Source organism: Thalia democratica, chromosome 4 (genome assembly GCF_965202585.1).
Source record: "Thalia democratica chromosome 4, ktThaDemo2.hap1.1, whole genome shotgun sequence".
NCBI classification, from domain to species: domain Eukaryota; kingdom Metazoa; phylum Chordata; class Thaliacea; order Salpida; family Salpidae; genus Thalia; species Thalia democratica.
The window spans coordinates 28,980,239-29,000,472 of NC_139168.1; positions in this window are offsets into that span (position 1 = coordinate 28,980,239).

The following is a 20,234-nucleotide window of genomic DNA, read 5'->3' on the forward strand; positions in this document are numbered from 1 at the left end:
TTTTTTAAAGTGAAAGTAAAAGTTTTTAATACCTTAAATTGTAATCAACAAATGTCTTAAGGGTAAATTATAAAAATTATAAATCAGAGTAGCTTCAAAAACGCAGTTTTTAAATCTTTTATAAAAACGTAGTTAGAAAAACTCAAAAACACTTAAATAACTACACAGTTTAAAATAATTTAACTTTAAACTAAACATCTGTACTAGTTTAAAGAAAGAGTATAAAAAACAAAAACTAAAAAATCAAAAATTGTAGTTTAGTTTGAGAAAGTATAAAGAAAAACTTTCTAAATTATCAATTTAAACAAACTTCATTTTAATGTTTCAATTTTTTTAAATCAAAAGCTACCAAATACGTGTTATTTGTAAAATTAAGACTGCAACAAAAATTTACTTCCACAGTTAAAGTTTATATGTAGGTTACAAACTTAAAAATTTAAAATAAAATCCAATAAAACTAAAAGACGATGAAAGCATTATCAAACAGAAATGTAGATAAATAAATATTGATTCATTAACAATGTTATATAAATATAGATACAAACTTTAAAAGCTTTAAATACGAAATTAATAAAAAAACTTAAAACTTACAATTGAAAACAAGTGAAAAGCTTACTTTAAGACAGTATCTAAAAATACTGTATAAATTATTTTTTAACAGATTTTTCCTAATACAACAAAAGTTCAAATTTAAAGATTATAGCATTGTATGCATTGTTATAATATAACTGCTTTGTCACGCATCATAAATACTCAAGTACACCGGTCAAGTAGTACTCATTAAAATACTTTCACATATAGCAAGTATAATTCAATAACTTAGATGGGTTCATGCAATAAACTTTATTGACTCATTGAAATGTTTTAAAAGTTTGGTATTATAAAAAAAGACTAAAAAAGTGTTAATTTTATTTAGAAAAAAATTATCAAGCATAAGTTTATAAAAAATATAAACAAATAGAAAAACTGTATTAAATGTTTTATAATGATGTTATAACAAGCTAATGTCTTTTAAAAAACTAACTGAGAATTCATACTTTAAAGAAATAGTATTAAACCTTTGCAGAAATTTAAAGGTTAAAAAATTAAATGCACAGTAGGAAAAATAACAATAAAAGGTGAACAAGTTTAAATTAATTTTAAGTAAAACAGTAGAACAATTTAAGATAATTCTTTTCCGAAGAAAATTTTTCTTAGTTTATGAAAATCTTTTTTAAATAGTAAAACTTTATAACTTTTGTAAAAACCCTATAGTTGTTCTACAAACTAAACTTCTTAATCGACAAAAATGTGTTGCTAGAAATAAAATAGAATCTGAAAAAAAATTGGCATTTTTTTTTTACTTTTTCTTTAAATAACTTTATCAACAATTTAACATCTGCTGTAAAGCAAAAACGGTAAAGCATTTTCAAAAAGTCTTAAAAAATATTAACTACATTAATCATGTGTTCCTAGATAAAGTATATTTCATGCATTTTTGAAACAGATAAATTAAAAGACAGTACCAACAAAAGTACTTGTTTAATGTATTTATTCTTTTTTTGTTAAAGAAGTTTAGCGGATTTAATCTTAAAATTATTTTTCAACAACTTTCGCTAAAGAATTCAGTATCTATATAAACTTTTAAATAAGCAATGAGACACAAAAAAAAAACAATAAAAGCTTACAACGAGGAAGTTTTTGCTAAATTCAAAATTTTACAAAAGAGTACAAAAAATAATTGTACTCGTTTTAAAAACAAGTAAACACTTTAAAAAATGGCCATAAAAAAGTGTTTAGGACAAAAGGCGGTGTCAAATAAGCTATTATTATATTGCTGGCATAAAATGTTAATCAAAAGTGAAACAATACAAACAACAAACACAAAATCCACATCAATTGCTCACTACTTGCGGGCATTTGTTTTAGTAATAAAAAAAAACATACAAGTAAACAAAATAGTGCAAAAACAAAGTGTTTTAATTTAAAGTTCGTAACAAAGATAACTGCTCATTCTCACCACTTTCTTCTAAGCAAGATAAACATGATAATGACGTAATCACTCAAATTCGCATCCATGTATTGCGTCACAGTTTACAGACGTCGTGATAATATCAGCTGTCAGTTGAGAGCTTTCCTCGTCTAATGATGAGAAATAAGATAGCATTAATGTTAAGCATTAAGTTTAACTCATTAACCCACTTAAATTAAACAAAAGATAAACAAACTAATAAAACGAATTTTGATTAAATTACAAATTACTTGAACATATTCTTAATTTCTAAAGTAAATGAGACAATATTAAACTAAAACTTTTGTTGTAAAGTGTTTGAAAAACCAAGCCAGTTTAAGTTTATTTCATAGTCTTAAAAAAAAATTAAGGCACTATTTTGCCAAGCCTAGTTGTTTCAAATGAATCAAAAATCGTCAGTTTACTTTTCAAAAAATTAAGTAGTTAGTAGTAGAAAAAAGAACTCAAAAGTATAAGCATAATATAGCTCGACTACTAACTAAATACAAAACTGAAATTCCACTCATTGTAAGCTTTTTATAAATACTTAGATCTTACTTACTTACTTAGTTTACTTAGATCTATAAATAAAAAAAAACTGTAAATTTTTTTTAACATTCTAAGTAGTAATCTAAATATTTATAACCATTACAGATAATAACGATACAAAGTTAAACTAAAAACACAAGTTCTTTAAAAATATAACTAACTCAAATAACTAAAAATAAAGTTAAAAGGGGAGTTTAAAAGAGAATAAAATGTATTAAGCTGTAAACAAAATATAGTTTTAAATATTTTTTACAAACAAGTTAATTTTTTTTTTACTAACTTTAAATACTTAAAACCGATAAATAATCTTATAATGTTCATTTGTGTTTTTAAAACAATAAAGAATACAAACTAAACAAACTAACGTTGGTTATACAATGCAAAAAAAAAAAGTTTTTCTGTTTAAATAACACAAGCAAAAAGTAATGAAACTATCTTAAACTAAAACCAAAGTTTACCTTTGGCTTTTAAACTAGTAAAAACCAAATGGAACTGGTATTTTACTGTCTAAGGTATTTTTTTAAATGTGTTTTAAGTATGCAATATTCTAACAATGGCTAGATGCAGTTCCTACATATACAAATAAAGCCATCTTAGTTTTCTTAACATAGTAGATAACAAACAAAAATTAAACTATAAAATACTTAGTTTTATTTGAATATACGGACTATATGCTGCGTAGAATTATTGATACAAAAATTAAGAGTTTTGTATTAAAAAAAGTAAAGTTAACTAGAAAAAAGCAAAAGTAGTTAACAAACCAAAAAAGTATCTTAGTGATAAACAAAATACGCAAACTTGAAAGTAAACAAAACTAAACTAGGTCAAAAATAAGTATAAAAAAATTCAACGCAAACCATAAAAATACCGGTATAATGTGAAAACAAATCGACATAAAACTCAATGTAATTTTGACAATGAGAACGAAATCACGCAATTGTCGGAACGTTCAATTGTCATCAAATATTTGTGTGTGCCGAGAGGGCGTATTGTTCGACACGCTCGAACGATCACGCTTTTCTCTCGCGTGTTGGAGATAAAAGAGCAGTGTTTCCAAACTGGAAAATAAGCAAAATTGGTTTGGGCAGACCAGGTCCGCATTTTGGTGACTTTTGAACTTATTTGTTGGGTTTCGTTTTTGTGTATCTAAAAATAATAAAAACTTTGTTTAGTCAGTTTGTATATTAATTAACAATTTTGCTTGTGTTATTTTATGAAACAGAAAAAATTGTTCCGTTTTGTACATTTACTTAATTTAAGCATAGATTATTGTTAGTCGGGTGTTTTGAGATAAGAAAAAAATAATAACACTAACCAACATTTTTAAACTAGATTACTGGCAGCATTAAAAATGTGTTAATTAGCTAATAACATTTGAATAGTGAAGTATTAAAAAAATTTAAACCTTAAGAAACCACTTCTCTTATTTTTTTTAAGTTGTCAAGATTCTTAATTAAAATGAGTATTTTTGTTTTACAAAAATTTATGTTTTTCAAATACAGCATATAATTTTTTTTTATCAAACAAACTTTTTTGGTGTGATATTAAGATTAGGTTTAGAGAAACAAATGATAAATATTTATAATTTTTTTTTCAAAACCAAGTTTAAAAATATTTAGATATTAAAAAAACCTTTGCGTTAAGAATTATCAGTTATATTTATGGTTTGCTAAGACTAAAATCTTTCTTTTTAAATAAAAACAAAATAAATTATGTTTAGGGTAATAAGAACGATGTATGTGTACGTGTAACACCATTTCAAAAGATAGTGGTATAACTAAGCAAAAAGTTTAAAATGTTAGAAAAATTGTTCATAAATCCTTTTTTTTAAAGCTCGAAATGATTATTTATCACTTTATAACTCGTCAGGCAGGTTTTCTTATACTTCACATTAGTACAGTACATTGTTATTTCAATGAAAAAACCGCTCAAAATTTGATCTGAGGAGCTGGTTTCCCAAAGAAAAAAATGCTTATAGAGTTTTACACCACGGTTTTAGTTTAACATCGTCATACTTATTGTTTACTTACTTGTTTAAACTCTTTGTACAAGACACACTTTAAGCTAATTCAAACACTTTATTACTAAAGGGATAACAAATTAGTGATAGATTGATTAAAAAAAGTGTTGAACAACAAGAATAAATTCAAAACTGTTCAAATTTATAACATTTATTTCCAACAAAAACAAATCGCAACTTATAAACTCTCAGCAAAAAAAAAAAAGCATCTTACGAAATTCAACTCACCAATCACTTGTGAAACGCACTCTGCACTGAGGACAAGGTGGAGTTCTGCTCAAACCGCTCCCTTGTGCATCCCTCGCAGTAAACGTGGTCGCAGTCCAGACGCATCTTCCCTGCAACAACCCCGTCGATGCAGATGGTGCAGCTCGCGTACACGCAGTCGTCGTCGGCGTCGTAACAGGGGAACCTGTCGACTACGGAAGCGGGAAGACCGTCGTTCGGCTGGTGCTCGTCTTCTGGGTCGAGATCCACCTCGGAGTCGTCAAGTGGAAAACGCCGTAAAGTAGAACACATGATGGTTTATCAGTAGCTGTAGAAATTGCATTAGTTTGTTGGTAATTAGTTTATTCACACCAAGTGTAGGAGTTAAATTGTACAGCAGTTGTTATCATGGTTTGTACGAATAACTGTACTAAAATTTGAATTTTTTCCAAGGTGTTTCTAAAAAACTGATAAAACTTTTTTTTAAGAAAATTGATGATAAATATGTATACAGTGAGCTGAGTTGAACAGCATTTCATTTCATATAGGAATTTTTTTGTAACAGTTAGCATTACGAATATTATTTTCACACTAAAATTTGATAATACTTTTAGTAAAATAAAACAAATACTTAATATAGGTCTTACAAGTAACAGTATGTAAAAGTATTTTAATTTAACTGAAAACCCTTTGCATCTTTTTGTATAATTTTTATAACTGTTAACATAACATTCTTGAATGAATGTTTAAATATTATTTCAAAAATTAGGATGTTTGACATGATTTTTAAGTTAGTTGATAAAAACAAAAACAAATTTGTATCTGTCAGAGACAAAATTTTAAAAGTGTAGTTTACATTTTCTTTTTTTAATCTTAATCATTTGAAACTCTTGCTTTTAGCATAAAGTGATGTAGGTTATGGATCTATATCTACAAATTATTAATATATTTTCTGGTGTTGAACATTTAGTTTAATGAAAATCTTAGCCAGTATTTATAACTAGTTATATTTGTAATCCATAGCAATGTATACTATTATTTTAATTAACTTTCACTTACTAATTAACTGATGACTCAAATAAAACTTTATATTCAAAAAGTTTTAAATTATTGTTAATTTCAACTATTTCTAATATCAAAGGTTCTAAGGAATTTTTAGTAATTGTTCATTTAAAGTTGTATGTCCGAAGCATTTACTTGTAATTAAAAAAACATTATAAAATACAACTAATTAGAGTTTATTACTATGATAAGATATCAACTGTTATTAAGTAAGTAATTTTTGACCAAGTTTCTTAATCAACCATAAATTTAAATAATTAAAAAAAAAGTATTTTTTACTCAAACTTTAAAAGTCTAGTAATTATTGTCGTACTTAAAAAAATTAATTTGTGTATTATAATACAAATTGATTTTAAGGCAGTTGAGTTTTAAGTAGAAATTTTTAAAGTTTGAAAAATAAAATATGATTTTTCTTAAATTTTTCGTCTCCTTATTTAAACAAAAAAAGTAAAAAATTTACAAAAACAAAATTATACTAGTCTATACTAGTTGTTTTATAAAGAAACTGTTGTCAAAAAATCAAGCTTATCAAAAATGCAAAAAAAAAGTTTCAAAAATTCTTACACTGTATGTATTTTAACTTATTTTTTTTTAATAGTTTACATGTTACTAGACTTTAGTTTTGTCTTAAAAAGTATTAGGACAAGGTTGTTAGAATTCTAACAGTAATTTCTGAATACTGAATAAACCTCAGTTTGCATGTATTTTGAAATTTAAACGAAGTTCTTTAAACATCACATTAATATTAAAACTTAACTTTTAGTAGAAACCTTTTATGTTAAACTAGGTCAATGAGTGTTGTAAGATCTTGTATAAATATCGAAGTTATGTATTTATTATTCGTTTTTAGGAAAAAAAATCTGTTTGTAATTATAACTTCGATAGCAAATTTTTGAAACTATAAAAAACCTAACTAGAGGTATCTATAAAAATTTTGTCTTGATACTTATTTTTATTAGAAACATTATACAAAAAAACTAGTTTTTAAGTAAAAACTTTATTAAAGTTTTCGTTTAGCTTTCACAATAAGTATGTGTTTTTGTAATCTTTTACTTTTTGTATCAGGTTTAAAACAAATTTTCTGTAATACTGTTTTTTGAAATTCTATCATTTCTATCTTAAACTAATTTAAAACTAGTAAATAATTACTTTTCCCAAAATAAACATACTTGTTTAACATTTGATTCTTATTGAGGTAATTATTTTTAATAATTTTTTTGTAACTTTTTATCACACTTAAATGTTTTTATGTCTTGGACATAAAGTTAAACTGCATCCGTGGTGTAAGACTTATTTCCGAAAACGTTTTTCGTGCACCAGGTCCTTAAGCTTTTGAACAACACAAGAAGTTTATTATATTCTGCAAAATATTAAGTAAACTAAAATGTGAAAAAAAACTAACATATTTATAAAAGAGTGCAAATTAAACTGCTTATAACGTAACGAATATCAAAGTTTTCTTGCATCAAACTAAAACAAAGTTTAATAGCTGATATAAACTTCAAGTTTAAGTTTCTTATGTTTACGTGTCTTTACACCAAAATAATAGCTATTTAGCTTTAGTATTTTTATACATTATTTCCACAAAAATTAGTTTAAAAGGCGAAAAGTTAGGATAAGAACTATGTATAAATCATACAAGTTGGCAACGTTTAAGAAAAAAAAAACTGAAAATTTGATATACTAATTATGTTAAACTAAATTTATGAGCACAAACATTGTTATTGGTTAAAGATATAATAAGAAAAAAAAGTGAGCTTGTTAAGTAGTTTAATAAGTGCTACCTAAATAGGTAGTTAATTTTAATTCATAACTTTACAGCCGTATATTGTTACTCAGTTTATTACTGTACAATTAATTAGTTTCAGTATATGACTATATTCTAAATTTTTAATGATTAAGAAAGAAAAAGTTCAGTTATAAAAAAATCTGTACAAAAAAAAATAACACTTAAAAAAGGAGATGTAATTTGTTTTAATTAAAAAAACTAAGGCAATCAATTATAAATATAAATAGGTTTTTTCTGAGATATTAAGCTTTTAGAAACATTTTATGTGAGATTTTACTTAAAAAACTTTGTATGAAAGCTAGAATTTAGCTGTAATCAGTTAATCCACTAAATACGAATTTGATACGTTTAACGCTTATAGCTTTAAATGAAAATTTAAATTAAAGTCTAGTTTGTGTTAAAGTTAGATCTCATTAATATAGAAATATAAAATTTACTAACTTACGATAACCAAAATTTTTTTTTGTTCAATTGGTCCTTGGACCAAATCTTTTTGAGCGCTTTATTTTTGTCATTCCACAAACTATTAATTTCTTAGATGAAAAGCCAAAAAACAATAAACAATGTAAAAAAAATTGATTTTTTTATATTTATAACAATAATATTTTTTTAAATTTTAGATGTTACTGAAGTATTTATTGAACAAACCTTTAAATATGTAGGATCTGTTTAAAAATCTTTTAGTATGAAGGTTTTTATTAAATCTCTACATTTGTTTATGTATTATTTTTATATAATAACATGAATCTAGGCGAAATGATATAGTTACTAAACACTTTTTAAAATTTCAACAAGTTATTTCAAAGATAAAAACACAACTCAAGTTTTTATAACAAAATATAAATCGTGCTAACTCTTCAGTTGTTTATTTGTTTTATATTGTCTAATTCTAAAAGGAACTCCAGAACTACAGAGAAAAATATCTATTATTCAGCAAAACCGAGGGTTAGTTTTTATATCTAAACTGCTGGCCATTACATTGAGCAAATAACTGACATAAGAATTTCAAAACATGTATATGTAGTATGGTTGTTTATTATTCTTCAATGAATATAGTTATGTCAGAATAACTTCTAGGCTATTTGGTAAGAGGATAGAGGACCATACTTTAAAAAGTATAGAAGATTTTTGTAAAACGGATAAAAATAAAAAACCTAAAAGAGTCGTGAATGCTACAAAACGACCTAGTTAAGAACCTTGATTGTGCAAGTAATTATAGTTTATAAAAAATTAAAATTTCTAAAGATTATTATAACAATTTTTACTTAGTGAAAATTAATGCATCATGTACTTAATTTGTGTAAACATAAAGATTTTGATTATACTGTTTATTTGTTTTCAAGTGTTTTATATACTGTTATGTATCTGAAATGTTTATCACAATTTGTTTTCATTTTAATTTAAATTGAAACTGCTAATGTATTGTAAAATATTACTTTAAACCTCATTAATAACACTTTTGCATTGATTATTTTTTGACTATATAATATGGATTTGAAACTTTATTTTTATTGCTGAGTAAACAATGATGAGTTAGCATGAAATATATTTTGTTATGAAAACTTCAGTTATGTTTCTATCATTGAACTTATTACTAAAAATAAGTTTATAAAAGTATACTGAGTGTAAGTTAAACATTTAAAAAAATAACTTAAATAAACCCTTAATTCTTTAATTTTATATAACTTAATCGTTTTGAAATACGAAAGTGTGCAACAATTGTAGTTGCAGACTTTACTTCTGTATTTCATTTAATAAATTGAAAAAAAAAACTTTAAAAAGTATGTAAATCAGTATAAATTCTAAAAAACAGTTTTGAATTAAATTATAATCCTTATTTTTTAAAACGAATGAATCAATAGTTAATTTAACTCAAAATTAATAAATAAAAATATAAATCTTAAAGTGAAACAAATGTAATGACCTATAAGAAAGTCGTTCAAAAAAATATTTTATAAATATAAATAAAATACTGTAAAGTTTTTTAAAAAGCCAGGCTACAGTAGTTTTTAGTTTGAAAATCGATTTAGTAATCTGTTTTCGTCCATAATTTTAATTTAATCTGTATAAAGAAGAATAAACTAAGACTGTTTAAATAGCTTTGAAAGCTAAGCGTAAAACGTATGTCATGTACTGTTTAGTTATGAAAAATTAAGATTTTTTTTCTTAAAATTAAAATAGGCAAGCTTGAGTTCTACTTACATATACTTTATTTGCAACAGGTTTTAATTTAATATAATTTAAGTTACAAAATTAACTTAAAGTTACCAATCATTTACACAAAAACTTATCGTAATTATTGTCATGTAATAAAACATAACAAAATTATTTCAAAATATCTAAAACAATTTTATTTATCGAAGAAAAGCATATTTTCAATAGTTAATATTTAAAAAATTCAAAAAATGCATAAAAAATTAATAAAATATAAAATAAAAACATTATTTTTTTTTTGTATTGTTAGATGTGTTTTTATTTTTAGTTTATAACTAATATTTCTAAAAATAAAATTGTTTTTCAAAAAAGTTTATTGATTATAAAAGGCTTGAAAACATTTGTCAGAGTATGTGATAAAATAAATAGCAATGAACCATAAAATGAAAACTTTTGTTAAAAATGTCTCTAACAAAAATAAATTTCAATTATTCACAATCATAGTTATTTCCCTAAAAAAAGAGAGTGAAGTAAACAAAGTTACACAAAAGCTTATAAATAAAAATTTAAAACATTAAAACAACAAGAAAAAACTGGAACTGTATGTTTTTATGAAATAAGTTACTTGAACAGATACATTTTTGGAATTGCAGATTTAAACCTACCTCAAATTTTTTTTCGTGTGTTCTTATAGTTAAGTAACAAGACCAATTAGTACTATCGTAACAAAAGTGAGTACATTTATAAACAAAGCAAATAAAATCTAAGTAGAGAAAATAGTTAAATTAGCAGTTATTTATCAAAAAAGTAACAATGAAAATAAGTATAAGGGCGTTGGGAGTTTGTTCAGCAAAATATTCAAATAACGATTTCCACTCAAATCGAACACTAGCTTGTAAACTTTTGATACTCTGATTGCAATTACTTGCTTCTGATTTACCTGTAGTGTGTTGTTGTTGTGTTCTTCTTCTGTGATAATTACATAGGAAGTATTTAACATAGTTTCAGCTTATTAAATTTACTCAGTAAACAGTTTTGTAGCAATAGTATTTTTTTTTTGTTTTTTAAATGTTCAAATTTGTTTAAAATAAAGATTTTTGATTTTTTAAATTTATGCTTTTTTCTAATTTAAATATTTGAAAAAAAAAATCCATCTAAAATAAAAATGTTTAAAATTTGTACAACAAACTGGTGTTTACGAATTTCAAAAAATTTGAATAGTATTTGGCATAAAATAAACTCAAACAAAACTACTTCTTTCTGGATTTTGTAAGTTATACTTGCTGTAAAAAAGTTAAAGCATAAAATAACCGGACATACAAATTACAAACTGATGGTTGTTTTAGTTAAGTTTATACTTGGGTACATAATTAAGCTTACACAAGCAAAATAAATAAACCCTCAAAAAAGATAGTCTATAAATGCCAATTAATAGCAATACTTGTTTCCTATAAAATTATTGTTTGCATGTTAAAAATATTTAAAACTATATATTTTGTTCTATTAACATTTTTATAAAGAAACTAATCTGGTCTATAAGTAAGCTCCTAAGAAATGCTTTGAAAATTAAGAGTAAGTTTTAGTTTGTTTTTTAAAACATTTTAAAATTAAAAAATGATGAAAGACGATTTTAAATCATTATCCTTTTAAACTGTGTAGATTTTAACTTGAAATAGTTTATTGCAACGCAAAATTTATTATTTTAAGATTATTAAGTTTTTTTAATTATAAAAACTAAACCTGGTCTACCGTAAGAACATTGTAGATATACATAATAAATTTTAATGAATCATTAGACTTTGTCTGTCAAAAGGTTTTTAAGGTTCGTTTTAAAAATACAAAGATTAAATGTATTTTTTTAAAGTTTTTCTTTAACCAACAATCGTATAAATTTATAGTACTAAATATAAAAAAAGTTTACTTAATATATTTTATGTAACTTAAAGTACAAAGTTTTTTCTTTTTTTTTTAATTTTGTACAAAACTTAGTTGAATGAACTCTTGTTTATAAAAAAACTTGGACAACATATTTGATAAAATTAGTTCAAATTAGCCTCAGTACTATGCAAAATAAAATTAATAAAAATAAAACTCACTTCTTAAGATGTTTTTCCTTACTAACGGAGAAAAAACCATAAGAAACAAGGAAACTATAAGCACAACTAAAGTAACCATAACTACATCTTTCATCATATTAATAATATATCTGTAACTTTTTATTAACACAAGTAAAAAGTATGCGATTTGTTAATAAACGTTTTGTAGTTGTTAAACTAAGAAACCATTTGTTATTTATAGTCTAAACTTAGTGTTGCTTAAAATAAACATATCTTAAAAAATGTATAAATTGTTAACAAAAATTATTTTAAAACACCAATGAATAGTATTGTTATTTTCTAAGTCTAAGTAATGATTTAAATGATATTTCACTTACATACTTTTAGTTAATATAAAGGACAAAGTTTGTAAATTTTTCTAAAAAATTTCGTTAAGTACAGTTTTGCGGAAGTTAAAATATTAATATTGATATCTTAGTTTACTCTATATAACATGTGTTTTGTTTTACTTAATTTTGTAGAACATGTATTATGTTATTAAATAAAATAAACACAAACTCATTAATTAAAATACTGTATTAGTAAATTAATTGATAAAATGAGTTAAGGAAATGCATAATTTAAATTAAGAAAAAAAAAATTACTTTTAAAAAAGAGTCAAATTATGTTGTCAATTTGAGTTCTTTTTTTTATATATATTCACTTAAAGTTTGATGTAGATATAGTCTAACCGCATAAAAAGTGTTTTAAGTTTTTTAACTTTGCTTTACATGTTGTTGCAAATCTTATAATCATAGAATAAAAAACTTGACTATACTTAAAATAATATTTTAATTTTAATATGCAAACTCTATGTGTGCGTCTTTGTTTAACTAGTTGTCTTTCTTATATATTTGTGAATCTTGATTTATTTTTAGCTAATTAAATTTTCATAAACTATATGTATCTACTATAAGTATAAACTATAAGTATCTACTCAAAAAAAAAAACAAGACTATAGTCCAATTAAAAAATTAATAAATAAAAAAGTAAACCTTCACAATGCTTTCAATGAAAAAGCCGAATAAGTAGTAGTATACTGCGTAGTATATTATCAAAAGAAAAAACTTTCTCTCAAATTCATATTGTTGAAACGTGCCTTATAGGTTAATCAATGTTTAAATTCTGAAGCAGCATAGTATCAATTTACTCTGCTATTTTTACTGGCTTCAAACTTGAACCTAGATTTAAGTATTTTCTAGATCACAGATTAACTTAAATAAATTCGAATTTTATCCAGAGAAAATGTGTTCTTAAAACAAACTTTTGAAGAAATAATTTTAAAGTGTTTTACTTTTAAAACAGCACAAAGAGAAGGGTTATGAAGCTCATTTGTTATTAAAAAGGTAGTCACTGAAACTTATAGTTATTTTTTTAAGTTTAAAAGTTTAAATAGTAAACTTAGATTATAGATTCAAACTTTAAGCATAGCAGTTTTTTTTGAAACGTATTAAAATTTAAAAATCAACAGAAAAATTTTATTTAAAGACTTTGTAAATATCTAAACTTTTATCTTTTTATTGTTTTGAAAATTTACAGGTTTTTTTTTGACCTGAAACAAACACAAATACAAGTTGTACAAATCAACAAAATCACTAAAGTATTACAAACAGTTTGATGAATTTATCAAATTCTCATCACTACACTAATATTGAAATTAAATTTGAAAAAATTCATTCAGATTTAAACACAACTTTTTGTTTTTATTTGAAATTAAGTATAATTTGAACTTAAACTTGTATTTGCTTATTGAAAACAATACTGCAGCTTAAAATGTTTGGTCAAGCTAAAATTACTTTTGTTGTGCTAAAAAGACTTATCTGAGCAAATATCTAAGTGCAGGTGAACTTTAAAACTAATTCCAAAGTCGTTTATGTTGTCTAGACCAGAGTGAAAATAAATTATGTCGTTAAAAAACTTCAAATAAAGTAAAAGTTCAAGCTAAAATAATTCTATTAGGTTCAAAAAACCAGCCTTATCAACTTACAAAGCTACTTTTAAGGTTTAATAGTTTATAGCTGTTTTGTAAGATTTTAGACAGTTTAAAAACATATTAATAACATTTAATTATGAACTTTGACTGACGTATAAGTACTTTTTTAGTTTACTTATTTTCTGTAAAATAAAACGTAATTAATTTTTTTTCTTCAAAGTTATAAGTTTACTAAAAGTAATAAAATGAAAATAGCAAAAGCACCATAACTTTGATGCAAAAATGTTTTTATACAACATACAAATACCTTATACTTCAACAAAATTCTAAAGTATTCACAAAAATCTCATATAAAAGTAAAGTCTCTAACTGGTAAACAAAACAAACATGTAATAAAAACAACGAATTAAGTTTGTTTTTTTATAATCACATCCACGTTTAAAATGTTATTATAAAGTTGTTTCAAAAGGTTTTTGAAATATTTTATGTTTAAAACTGTACAATAACCGCAGTTTCCTTCTTACTCAACAATCATAATTATCACTTAAGTTTGATAACTCAGTTACGGATCTACTGAAAATATCGTTACGTTGGTACACGTCATACGAACAATGGACATTATAGCACTTGTAGTAGATAAACAGCGTTATGATTGTTGTATAAGTGTTTTTGTCATTAATTTGTGATCAATGTTATTATCAAGTTTAGAATTCAATTAACAATGATCGTTTACAACTACATCAAAGATAGTCAGATCGTTTGTTCAGTTGGTATTAATAGCTTTTATTTATAAGTTCTTGCATTTATATCAAAGTATTACTTAAGTATAGGTTTCTCAAACCTTACAAATATTTTAACGAAAACGCTGACTATTTTAACTCAAAGTGGAATCAAAAGTGTTTTAAGCTAAAAGATACTGCATTAAACTAAAAGTTTATTGAAAAAATGTAGACAACTTAAAAAAAGTATATTTCTATAAACATAGACTTATATTCACAAAAAAATAGCGAAAAAACGATTTATTATAACGGAACAACCACTGGTTTTCACTCAAATAGATTAGAGTTATTATAAAAGCTGCAATTTACTACAAAAGATCTTAACTACTTTGTGATAACATTATACTTAGGAATGAAAATGAGTATCATTTTTGCTACAAAATGTTTATTTAAGATAAAAGAAAAAAGATTATTGTTGTAAATTCAATTTTTTTTTACTTTAAAAATAATGTATAATAATGTTTAAACTAGCAGTATAACTCATAGCAATATTTATTTTTTAGTTTGTAAACTGTCTATTCATAAAACTTTGTTGGTTTTTCATATTTTTCTTTTGTTTTTTAAGATCTCATAAAAAAGGTTTAAAAATAACTTTAGTTCTACTTTAAAACGTTAGTTGTATGATATAAAGCTAATTAGTTTTGTTTACATTAAATCAATAAAGAAATTTATAACAAAGCTAGTAAACAAAAATAAAAAAATATTTATAACGATTCTCACAATTTAAAAAGCTATTAAAACTCACAAAATATGTTATACCACTGTTATACCACTGCGGTGCACTACAATATCTGTGTTCTTCTTGAGTCTAAATTCTTATGAAGTTTATAAGTTAAAAAAAATTATGTGGAGTTTTTTATCATAGCCGGTACACAATGGTCTCTACGCACCGGAACTCGGCTATGTATATTTGGTATTTAAAAATTCGTTTAACTTTTCGAATACTACATAAACATAGTTGAAAAACAAGCAAATTAAGCAGGGAAAATTAATATTTAAAGGATACGATAATACATTTTTTTAGGTGGAACGCATGCGCCAGTGTTCCTCCCCACGCTACGCCTATGGCCACTGCTATGTAGTAATCAAGGACTTCTAAAAAATGTCGGGAGTTTAACAGTTTTTAAGTATTGCAGACTCATGCTTTTTGTTTAGGTTTTTTGAGTTAAACAAAAAGTATACTAAAAAAAAATAAAACTCCAAGATGAAATTTAACTAAACTCTTATAAGAACTCAAGTAGAGTTTGTCCAAACTCAAAGAACAATATGTTATATGTAAAAAAATTACGTGTATAAATAATTTAAACCGTTTTGAATATTAAAGACCTTCAAGTTATTTTAATATACCAATATACAAAACTAACAACTATACCTACATGATATACATTTGCTTTAAAACTTTTGCTAGCTTTCGATATAACTTATTTTTATACCAAAAATAAATACAATACGAACTTTATAATTGAAACAAGCACAACTAATTACTCAAATACCAGTTTTTCGTTGCTCGAACTACTTGAAATTTTGTTTTTAAACGATCATTATTTTAGACGGTCTAAACTAATCTATTAAACTTATGTTACAAATTTATACTTCAATAATTCATAGCTTAAATATACGTGTAACATTTTATTATTTAATGAAGCTATGTTTTAGTTATTATTTTCATTTACACTTACTCTGGTATATTTCAACTTTTTAAATAAACACATGTGTCAAACTAATCAAATAACACATAAATACAAATTTTAAGCTGAGTAACTTATAAAAACCAAGTCTTTACTAAACTTTTTAAGTTGAAACTAGGTTTTAAGTATTCAAATTGTTTCACATATTATGGAAGTAGATAATTAAATATAGGCTAACACACATGTATATAAATAAATATATTTTATGTAACTTATAACACTGTTAACGACAAATTATTGCCAGTAGTAAACATTCTAAAAAATTAAAAACAAGTATGTTTGTTTTTTTAACTCATATAATACTATTTATTTGAGGTTATAAAAACATACTGAAATAGCTAATTAAAAACATTTTTTATTTATAACTCACTACTAAACTTGTTTAACGATTGTAGAGTTTTAACTTAAGTTACTATTTTTTAAATATGTAAAAATTTATTAAATTTTTAGCATTAACAAATAAATTTAGGTTATAAAAACAAACATATATTTCTTATTAAAATTTGTACTAAACTGACGATAGATTTGTAAATCATTTTTAAAACTTTTTGTTACAAACTAAATAATGGTATCATTAAAATTCATAGTTGTTTTATATTGTAAACTGAATAGTACTAAAAGTAGTAGTCTTGTATAGCATTTATAGAATAGTATGTTTATGTAGAGTAAAACCGTAATGTTTTTTATTAAGAAAACTAGTTTTTAGGTTGCAAAAACAACTAAGGAAGCGTTGATAAACAATAAAGATAGAAAATAGTACAACAGAGTTAAGTGTTTTTACAAAAACTAATTTAAAATAAAATTAATTAAAAAAAAAAGTTTATTAACAACATCAAACTAGCAATATTTTAATTTTTAACTTCATAAACAAGTAGTCTAAGCTTACATAAACATCAGTGCTAATAACAAATTTTAATGATTCAAATTTTATTGTTTTGTCACTTAAACTGTTTAAAAACGTTATAAGTGCTTAAGCTTTTTTTTTGTGTTCAATTTTTATTTAAAGCTAAATTTTTTTTTAACTTTCAACTTCCAAAACTATACATATATAAACTTAAATGTAGATTTTTTTATGAAAAATAGATATACACAAAAATAACATAAGTAATTAATTGATACTTTAATGCATTAAGAAAAGATGTACAAAAAATATAGAACATAGTGAACTTTTGTTAAAAAACAAAAACAAAGCTCTTACACTTGACAATACACGTAAAAGTAAAACAGAATAATGTCAAAAAAGCAGCAAGGAAAACAAATAAATAGGAGTCGGAAGTTTTTTTAGCAAGACACTCAAATAATCATTTCCGCTTAAATCAATCATCAGTTTGTAAGCTTTTGATATTTTGATCGCAACTACTTGATTCTGACTAATTTGCTTTAGTTCTACACTGTTTGTATGACCTGTTATAAAATATTTTTTTTACTTCTAAGCAATTATCATCTCAATTAGGTAAATTTTAAACAGCCATTTGATATAAGCAGGTGGGTACGATGTCAAAATATTTTTTAAATGTTTAAATAAAAATTGTTTAAATGTTACAAAGCTGTTACGGTTTTTAACTGTTTTGGTAAGTGTTATAGTTTATTCTAGATAAAAGTGGTTTTTGGTCAATAACGCTGACTATATAATATATCTAAAAAAATTCTACAAGAAAACGTCTTAAATATCTGACTAGACAATTTTAATTTCGTTTTTTATGTTTTTTGTCGGTTAGTTTAATCTAAAAGTAAATTAATTGTAGTTAAATTGTTGAAAAGAAAATAAGACTTGATTCTTGTTAAAAATTAATTTGTTTCGGAAAAGTGCTATTAAAAATTAGTAGTGTATAAAACAATTTTAAAACATTTATATCAAGATATATAGATAAAAAATTGACCTTCTTTTGTACTTCTACTTAGTAAAGGTGATACCATCGTTAACAAACAGGAAACTGAAAAAACTGTTAGTAGTACAAAAAATATTTCTTTCATTTTATTTATAAGTTTTACTGTAGGACTTTCCTGCAATATCTTTGTCAACTTAAGAGTTAATTTTTTTAATTAATTTCATTTAATGTAATTTTATGCTATCTATTCTAGATAAATATTGTTATTGAAAAAACACTTATAAATAGATTACAACTTGTTTTCTGATTTAACTAATAAATTGGTATAATCTAATAATTTTTTTTAATTATAAAATAACCACTTGTTTAATTAGTTAACATAGAAAGCCTTTTTTGACTATATTTTGTGTACTAAAACGATAGTGCTTCAAAGACAGACAAGTTCTTCATTATTCTAATTAAAAAATTCAAAGTATTTTAACCAAATTTTATTCGCCTTAAAAAACTTTAAACTATTAAAACATAAAGTACTAATCAATCTTATAAAACTATTATTTTTACGTTTCTGTACGTGCTAAAAACTGAACAAAACTAATTCGTCAAGTATTAAAACCAATGTGGAGCTATATAAAACCGAAAAAAAAACTTAAAATTAATAGTATGCTTCTTTTACAAAAATAAAACCATCATATTTATTACGTGAAACTAAAGTTTTTCATACTTATGTTTACAACAAAGAAAAAATTTATTTAATCTTTTTTTAAACTGTCACTAATTTTACTATACAATGTATGACTTTAATGATTGATTACTAGTACATTAAACTAAGTTTTTGCTTGGAATTTAAGAAAATAATTTTTTTCAAAGTTTATCTTATACAGTAAGACAGAGTGTTAATGTACTGTTTATGTCTTGTATAAAAATTTAAAAGCTCTTAAGATAAATTACTTACTTAAACTTTATTAGATTTGAATAAAATCGTACGCTTCACTAAATCAGAAGCTTTTATTTTTTGACAGATAGTTTTTAACTATTTTGTAATATAAAATGACCTTTGACCATAAATTATGTAAAGAAAAGTTTAGAAGGCAAGTTATTGAAAAAATTATCATTTTAAAAGTAGCAGTTTACTGTTAAACAGTTTTGTATTTTTTGTATTTATACAGTAGTTAGTTTTTTTGTTAAATATAAAAAACACATATGATAATAAGTATTTAGGTTTAAAGTTTTTTAGCCTGTTTCTTATTTATGCGATTAAAAAGTGTCTAAAGATATTTAAAACTTGTTTTATTCTAAAAAACTACTTAAAATGTGTTTTTTATTGAGTTGAAATGTTTAAATTAATTCATAGTACATTTTATACTTTAAATGAGCTATGTATTACAAATATACTTCAAAATGAAAACCAAAATAAAACAGAACACTACTATAAAAATTTAGGTCTTCAAACCGATAATTTTCTATGAAAACTGCCTTAATTTTTGCTAAAAAAAAACAATATGAGATAAATATTAATCTAAAGTACTAATAAAAACCTAAAAACTGTCTAAGAACAAAATAAAAAGCTCTGCTGAAAGTTTTTACGTTTTGTTAATTTTTATCACCCAAGCCTTAAAACTGTAGCAGTTTTAAATTTCTCTAACTGTTGTTTTTATTGATAAGGGCGAAAGTTTTTACTGTAAAAACAATTGACGCAGCAACTGAACTTAAAACTAAATCTAAAATTTTGTTTTATTATTTTATCTACAGACTCAAAATGCGCTGCTTAACAAAAAACTAAAAAATTGTAAAAAAGTGATAAGAAAATATCTGTTTACATGACAAAAAGCTCTAAAACGTGTAAATAAATGTGTATTTTGTGCAATGCGTACTTGTAAACTTGCCCACTTTTACCAACAGCTTAAAAAAACTCAGTCGGTTTGTTTTGCTCATCAATTCCGATTTACGTTTGTGTTGTGCAATTTTCTTTTCAACTCATCATGCAGTTTTAAATCCAAAAAGAAGGTTTTGTTTGAAGCGCATGTTTAGTCTGTTTAAGGATAAGGTCGCATGCAATCATAAAAGAAAATGCCAACAGGTGGTTAGGATTGCAAGTCACAAATGAAACCTGACTTTAACTTCTTTTAATCATCAGATCA